Raw genomic sequence first — 8,718 nt, 5'->3', positions numbered from 1 at the left:
ATATAAATAAATAAATAATGGTGGGGCCTACCGCTATCTCTTCCATCACGGGCTTGAAACTCCCCTCCCTTCGACAGAGCATGCTCAGCTCCTCCATCAAAAAGCATGTGGGCAGTAGCCATTGATAGCCCTTATCCTCCATGAATGGGCCTGGTTCCTTTTTAAGGCTGTCTATGCCTGTGGCCACCGCTACATCTTCTAGCAGCACATTCCACATCTGAATCACTTGTTGAGCAAAAAAAACCCCCACACATTTTCTTTCATCCATCCTAAATCTACTGCCCATCAGCAGAACAGGGATGCCCGCTGAAGAAATAATAATAAGAGTTAATTTTTATACCCTGCCTTTCCTCTACCTTCGAGAAGCCTCAAAGCGGCTTACAGTCATCTTCCCTTCCCCACAACAGGCACCTTGGGAGGAAGGTGGAGCAGCCTCAGAGGGCAGGCTATGTGGTATACCACAGGCCCCATCCACACATGCAGAATAATGAGTTTTTAATCCACTTTCGCAGTTGTTTGCAAGTGGATTTTGCTATTCTGCACAGTAAAATCCAGCTGAGAAGCGGATTGAAAGTGGATTGAAAGTGCATTATTCTGCATGTGCGGAAGGGGCGATAGATTCTAAGTGAAATCCCTTCCCAAATTCTCCTCTCCGCAGGAACTGTCCCCAAATCTCCAGGAATTTCCTAGGCTGGAGTTGACAACCCTAAGGCATCTAAATGTTGCAGGCATAAGGAAGGAAGGAAGGAAGGAAGGAAGGAAGGAAGGAAGGAAGGAAGGAAGGAAGGAAGGAAGGAAGGAAGGAAGGAAGGAAGGAAGGAAGGCAGGCAGGCAGGCAGGCAGGCAGGCAGGCAGGCAGGCAGGCAGGCAGGCAGGCAGGAAGGAAGGAAGGAAGGAAGGAAGGAAGGAAGGAAGGAAGGAAGGAAGGAAGGAAGGAAGGAAGGAAGGAAGGAAGGAAGGAAGGAAGGAAGGAAGGAAGGAAGGAAGGAAGTCTAGATTCAGGGACAACAGAGACTAAATTTGCATCCTAAAACATTTACTTGGAAGGAAGGAAGGAAAGAAGTCTAGATTCAGGGACAACAGAGACTAAATTTGCATCCCAAAACATTTACAAGGAAGGAAGGAAGGAAGGAAGGAAGGAAGGAAGGAAGGAAGGAAGGAAGGAAGGAAGGAAGGAAGGAAGGAAGGAAGGAAGGAAGGAAGGAAGGAAGGAAGTCTAGATTCAGGGACAACAGAGACTAAATTTGCATCCTAAAACATTTACTCGAGAGTAACCCCTACTGAGTTCAAAGCAACTCAGTGGTGGTAAAAAGGGCCATCAAGTTGCAGCTGATTTATGGCCACCACATAGGTTTTTCAAGGCAAGAAACGTTCAGAGGTGGCTTGCCATTGCCTGCCTCCGCATAGCAGCTGTGGATGTCCCTGGTGGTCTTCCCGTCCAAATGCTGCCCGAGGTTGACCCTGCTTAGCTTCTGAGACCTGACAAGATTAGGCTCGCCTGGGCATCCCAGGTCAGAGCCATCTCTTTCTTATCAGCCAGTTTCCAGCCAGGAAAAAAGCCGGCCTCCTTTGCTGCATCCTTCCCAAATCCTCAGACTCTGTGCTGTGTCCAGCAACTGGAGGACTGACGGGGTTGCCAGCTTCCAGGTGGGGCCTGGAGAATTACAACTGATACCCATGTGACGGAGATCAGCCTCTTGTGGGGGGCTTTCTAGGCGGTGCAGCCGTGGGCTGGTAATCTTCCCACTGTGGCCGTGAAGCTGCCAGATCGTCAACGCCTGGCCACAAGCCTCCCCCAGCCCGGCTTGGAAAAGAGCCTGCCTGACCCGGCTTGCTCTCGGCAGCTGCTGCCTCCCTGCCCCCCCTCCCAAATCCCATTTGCTCGTCGCCCACTTGGAGAGCAGCTGCAAACACCTTGTGCAGAGAGCAAGAGAGGATGCTTCAGCTTGAAAATCTGCACCCCACTGAGGGCGGAGAAGAGGGAAAAGGCCAAAGTGGGGCTGGGGACTACATAGGGGTCGGGGTCGTAGCTTCATAAAGGGGCCTGATGGCCCACCCCACCCACCGCGCCCCTTAGCTATGCCACTGTGACTGAATCCACATAGAGGAATTGCTATGGTGGTTACCTCCAGAGGTGGGATGCAGCCAATTCGCACCTATTCGGTAGAACCGGTTATTAAAATGTTCTCAGTTCAGAGAACCGGTTGTTCATGATTAAGTGGGAAACGCAAAATTGCCCCCCAGGGCCCCCTGCGGGCCCCCTTTCCCCCATGGCACCCCGCTCCTACCCCTCACCCCACGGCGTCCACCCCCACACACTTACCTTCATTTCAGAGCGAGATGGGAATTGGCAGACAATCCCTAACTTGTCTCTTTTCTGCAGCCGATAGCTTTTGCCCTTAACAAAAATGGCTACAGTAATAGCCAAGTAAAAGGGAACTGCACCTGGGGCGCACGTGCCCTGCGTCCTTGCCACAGCCCCGCCCAGGAATGCCCCACCCCCGGAATGCCCGGCCACGCCCCCGTCGTGCCCCGCCCAGCCCCATTGGCACTACGCCACAGTTTGAATCCCACCACCATCAGAACCTGTTATTAAAATTTTTTGATCCCACCACTGGTTACCTCCCCCTGGGACATAGATGGGGGTGAGGGGGTCATAGGGTTGCCAGCTCCAGGCTGAGAAACTCCTGGAGAGTCTGGGGTGGTAGAGAGGGACCTCAGTGGCATACAGTGGCATCGAATCTATCCTCCAAAGCCTCCGTTTTCTTCAGGGGAACGAGGGTTGTGAACCAGCCCTGGCCCTTGTCTGGTGAAACGTTCTGTCTGGAGACATCAGAGCCCAGTGGGATTTAATGCAGTTCTGCAGGGCTTGTAAGCAGAACTGCTCCACCACGCAGTTGTACTATGGTTATACATCACTATGGTTGTACATCACTATGGTTGTATATCAGCTCAGTGGTGGGATCCAAAAATGTTAGTAACAGGTTCCCATGGTGGTGGGAGTCAAAGAGTGGCGTAGCGCCAATGGGGCTGGGCGGGGCACGACGGGGACGTGGCCGGGCATTCCAGGGGTGGGGCATTAATAATTTCTCTGTTACTGCAAAAAACTCTTACTGTAAAAAAAAGTTCCTAATTTCCAGCTGGTATCTTTCTGTCCATAATTTAAACTCACTATAGCAAGTCCTATCGTCTAGTGTCAACAGAAACAACTACTTCTCCTCTAATTGACTGCCTGTCAAACACTTAATACTTTCAAATACTTAATTTTGTTTCCAGAAATCAAAAGAAGGATGCTTTCCTTAAACCAGGAACTTTACCCTATTTCTAAAACATGTTTTGAAAACAGCCCAACAGGGAGAATTATCCCGTTTTCTACCTTCGCTAACCAGCCACATAGGAAACAACAGGACTTTATGATTTTTGGACCTAATGGAATTTCTAACGGAAAAGCGGACCCGATTAGTAACCCCCTCTCGGCACACACAAATAATTAGTAACCCACTCTCGGGAACTGGTGAGAACCTGCTGGATCCCACCTCTGCATCAGCTGCCTTCCTTCCCCCTTCCCACCTCCCTTCCTTCTCCCTCAACTATTCACCCTCTCCTCCTTCCTCCCCTTCCTGTTTCCCTCTCCTTCTTTCCTTCCCTCCCTTCCTCTCTGTCCCATTTTCCCCCTACTTTATTTTCTATATTGCTTATTGATCCTCCTGCTAAAAGTTCCATTGAAGTTTCAGATCACAAACCCTGGATAGAATGAGGGATGCAGGGATAATCTGACCTGCACAATTTCCTTGGGTTAGTTTTTAAGTTTTGTATTTGTTTTAAAACTGCGAGTTTTAAATTATTTATGAGGTTTGGGTGCTGGAAACCACCCCGAGCCTGAAAAGGGTTGGGCAATATGCAAATCTAATAAATAAATAAACCTCCAGGTAGCTCTCCAAAACCCAACACTAACCAATACAAATCACTAGTAGACTAATCACTCCTAAGCAATGCTCTTTTATAAGCTTCACCCATATTACGAACAGCTCATTGAATACTTATGTATACTTTAACTACTAAAGAGATGACGAAAACAATTATTACACTTGGATGATCAATCTTTTACTTTAGTTCCTCTTAAAATAAATGGTTCTTGTATCTGATTAATTAACAGGCTGAGTTCAACACAATGCATTTAATAATGGCATTTAATAATGGCAAGTTACAGTATAGTATAGTTTCACGTACCAAATTTTATCTTCCTTCTTGCAGAGGTCTTTTGAAATAGTCTGGATAGAAGAAGACGACGACGACGACGACGACGAAGAAGAAGAAGAAGAAGAAGAAGAAGAAGAAGAAGAAGAAGAAGAAGAAGAAGAAGAAGAAGAAGAAGAAGAAGAAGAAGAAGAAGAAGAAGAAGAAGAATTGGATTAATATCCCCACTTTCTCTCCTGTAGGAGACTCAAAGGGGCTTACAAACTCCTTCCGCTTCCCCCCTCACAACAAACATCCTGTGAGGTGGGTGGGGCTGAGAGAGCTCCGAGAAGCTGTGATTAGCCCAAGGTCACCCAGCTGACGTGTGTTGCAGTGCACAGACTAATCTCAGTTCTCCAGATAAGCCTCCACAGCTCAAGCGGCAGAGCTGGGAATCAAACCCGGTTCCCCAGATTACAGTGCACCTGCTCTTAACCACTATGCCACTGCTGCTCATGCCGCTACTGCTGCTATAGCTGGAATAGCCTTGGTAGTCATAACAAGAACCCGGTTGTTCCTTGCCAGTAATGCCTGGAGATCTCTGGAACTACAATGGTTCTCTAGACAAGGGATCCGTTCCCCTGGAGAAAATGGCTGCTTTGAAAGGCAGGGCTACATCCTGCCAAGGTCCTTCCCTCCTCCAAGCCCCGCCCCTCCTAGTCTCTACCCTCACGTCTCCTGGTATTTCCCAACCTGGAGTTGGGAACCTTATAGGATCTGAGCCCTTGACGTTTTAAGAGAGCTTCAAGTTTGGACGGTTATTATCCTTTCTGCTCATTTTCATGTCCTCATATTCGTTTGGTTGCTGGTTATTTCTCTCGACAGATTATTCCAGCCAGATTGCTCTGCTGTTGATATTTTCAGTTTTGGGAACCGAGGGGCGTAAACCGCTTTTCATGTTTTGTTAGGCCCTTGCGGAGCGCTCCGGTTGAAAGGCAGCGGGGCGTGCCTGTGTGCGCCTCAACATTTCACTTCACAAACACACCCACGACACTCTTCAGTGGGGCACTACCAAACAGGTCCATTGAGTACGCAACGCTAGGATGCGGAGACATCTCGGGACACGCACGCTGGTGAGCCAGCCGGCCCCATGCGGGTCGCCTCTTCTGTGCGAATCCAAGCAAAGAGGCCCGTGGGCGGCTGATCTCCCTGAAGGAGCAGCAGCAGGCAGGCAATTGTGTAGCAGTGCCACGGCCGCCCCCGCTTGTCAGGAGATAATTATAATATTTTGCCAAGCTAACCTCCTACGGCTTATGTTGCTCTGCTTTCTACTGCCTCGGCCGAGAGGGAGAAGTTGTTCTTAACTGGCAGCGATTCATTGGCTCTGTGGCTAGGGATGCCAACCTCCAGGTGAGTCCTGGACATTTCCTGGAATTACAACCAATCTCCAGGTGACAGAGATAAATGTCTCTGGAGGAAATGGCTGGAGGCCTCTCTGGCATTACAGCCTCCTGAGTCCCTCCCCAAACCGTGCCTTCTTCAGTCTCCATCCCCAAATTTCAAGAAATTGCCCAACGGGCTCGGCAATACCACTAAGACCCAATTTGCCGTGCAAAGTCAGTAATAGAAGACAGGTGTCTCCTGCACCTACAAGAGCCAGCGTGGTGTAGTGGTTAAGAGGAGGAGGAGGAGGAGGAGGAGGAGGAGAAGAGGAGGAGGAGGAGGAGGAGGAGGAGGAGGAGGAGGAGGAGTTTGGATTTATATCCCCCCTTCTCTCCTGCAGGAGACTCAAAGGGGCTTACAATCTCCTTGCCCTTCCCCCCTCACAACAAACACCCTGTGAGGTAGGGGGGGCTGAGAGAGCTCCGAGAAGCTGTGACTAGCCCAAGGTCACCCAGCTGGCACAATGTGTTGGAGTGCCCAGGCTAATCTGAATTCCCCAGATAAGCCTCCACAGCTCAGGTGGCAGAGTGGAGAATCAAACCCGGTTCCTCCAGATTAGATACACGAGCTCTTAACCTCCTACACCACTGCTGCTCCTTCAAGAGCAAGTGGACTCTAATCTGGAGAACCAGGTTCCGTTCCCCACACCTCCACACGAGTGGCAGACTCATGTGTTGTTTCCCCACTCCTCCACATGAAGCCTGCTGGAGTCACAGCTCTCTCAGAACTCTCTCAGTCCCCCAGGTGTCTGTTGTGGGGAGAGAAAGGGAAAGGAGTTTGTAAACCCCTTTGAGTCTCCTCACAGGAAAGAATGGCAGGGTGTGAATCCAAACTCTTCTTCGGGTGACCGTGAGCGTCCAGTTCAGCCCGAAACCCCGCTAATGCCTAGGCGTGTTCAACGGTTGGAGTGTAAAGGATTCAATGGTGTTGATGAGAGGGACAGCCGCCTGGCCTTGACTACATTCCACAGCCCGGGCGATGGGCCAGCTTCTCCGGCGGAGACCTTATCTCTGCGAGGGAGATGAGACCTCCGTTCCCATGGGAATCCGGGAGGGGGGATGGGATGGACAGAGTTATAACCTGTGTTTCTGGCGGGAGATCTTATTCCTGCCACTGCGTGTACATGAGCTTTCTACGATGTCTGAATAAACGGTCTTTTACACCAAAGAGCCTTTTATTTCTGCTTCTATGGAATTCCTTACATTGTGGCAGGAATCCATCGTTCATCTATCTTCCTAGTGCAGTGGACCTCTGGTGTCTCGGCATGGAGAGGTTGAATATTTCTGTGGAAGGTGCGGTAGCCCCCAAAGAGGGCTCCGAGCCTTCCCTTCTGAATTTGGAGGAACCGGCGGGAGAACGGGTCTCGCTGGTAACTCTTTCCCGTCCTCGTATCGACACGAGTCTTCCCTTACTCCGTTGGCACGAGGGACGAGGAGGCGATCATGTGGACTTACATGAGTCGTTTGGGGCGCTGTCTATGGATCGAGCGCCTGGGGATCGGATATCTGCCCGTTTCCATGAGGATTACAAACCCCAGATGCCGCCCGTCACGGAGGAGACGGGTCTGACCACCTTTCATCGCGGCAACGAGGAGTCCATTGAACGATTCCTGGACTCGTATTTTGGTGAGGCTTCCAAGAATCCACCGTGGCCCCCAGATCCCGGATTAGCAGCTGGATCTGAGATGCCCAGAGGAGCCACCGGTGGGCACGACGTCCTGCGTTCAGAGAATGAGGAGTCCGGAGAGAGCCTGTACTCCCATCCGGATCTATTCCCTCTCCCATCGAAAGAGAGCTGGGATGAGGAAGTGGGCCGACTGCGAGATGCCCAAGAAGCATGGGCCCGTGAACGGCAGCTATGGGAGGAGGAACGAGAACAGCTGCAGCAAGAGCGTGAAAACCTGCAAAGAGACCGGGATGCATTGACTCGCAAGGAGAGAGAGCTAGCTGCCTTAGAGAGGGAACTGAAGAAGCAGCAGAACAGGACAACCCAAGTTGGAGTCTACGCTGTCACTGGTACAGCCGGCGCCAGAGGGGCGACGCTGCTGGGTCCTGCCACCTTCCAAGGACCGGCTCCCACCAGAACGCCAGCGGCACCGGCGTTGGTACCTCCACCGATTCCAGCCCCCCCTGCACAACCGCTGCCTCAACCTGCGCAACCACCGCCCTTGCGGGCGCCAAGGGCCGTGGAGAGGGGATACTACAGGCCTCCAATACCTGCCCGTTTTGATGGGACCGCTTCCAAACTTCCCTACTTCATCTTGCAACTCGATGCCCACATGGAGGACTATGACGATTTATACCGGTCTGAGCGCGAAAAAATACGGGACATCGGCTCAGTCCTGGATGGGGCGGCAACCGACTGGTTAAGTGACTCTTTTGAACCTACAAGATGAGGATACTCGCACGGTGCCCGCATTCCGCCAAGCCTTAAGGGCTCGCGTCGGCGATCCGGGTGCTGAAAATGAAGCTATCCGCACCATCACATCTAACCAGCAAGGCAACCGCTCGTTTGCAGAATTTGCCCGTGAATTTCGTGCGGCGGCTGCTCGACTCCCTCCTGAGTGGCCTGAACGCATGAAATGCGAATACTTCTCGGATGCTGTCGACGGCAAGTTGCGTGAAACGGTGTTTTAGTCGGATCCCCCGCTATCTCGCTGATTGGATCGAATTGGGATCCCAAGTGGCGTCGTTTGGAATACGCTACGTGCGGGGCCGCGCCCAGAACCGCCACTCGACCACCAAGCCAAGCCCAGCCGCCTACCGAGACCACCTCCGGCCGTCGCCGACTGGGATTGTGTCTTTACTGCGGAGGACCAGGTCATCTGGCGCCAACTGCCCGAAAAAACAGAAGCCAACCGCCCGGCTGCGCCGCACCCCATCTACCAAGCCACCAAGCAATTCAGGGGCGCCGCCCCAACGAAGGCTAGCGTCCCAGGCGAGTTAATGAAAGGCGACTCCAGAGGAGGGAAGCAGCTGTGTGCCCTTTCTTCAGCCCCCCCCCATGGACATGGGTTACGAGCTCGGAACGCTGGTGAGTGAAGGCAGCGCCCCCATCACAATCCAAAGCCGTTTCTGGCCAACCCTCGCTAAGCATACT

The sequence above is a fragment of the Sphaerodactylus townsendi genome, linkage group LG01 (genome assembly GCF_021028975.2).
Source record: "Sphaerodactylus townsendi isolate TG3544 linkage group LG01, MPM_Stown_v2.3, whole genome shotgun sequence".
In the NCBI taxonomy this organism is placed as follows: Eukaryota; Metazoa; Chordata; class Lepidosauria; order Squamata; family Sphaerodactylidae; genus Sphaerodactylus; species Sphaerodactylus townsendi.
This window is presented reverse-complemented; position numbering follows the sequence as displayed.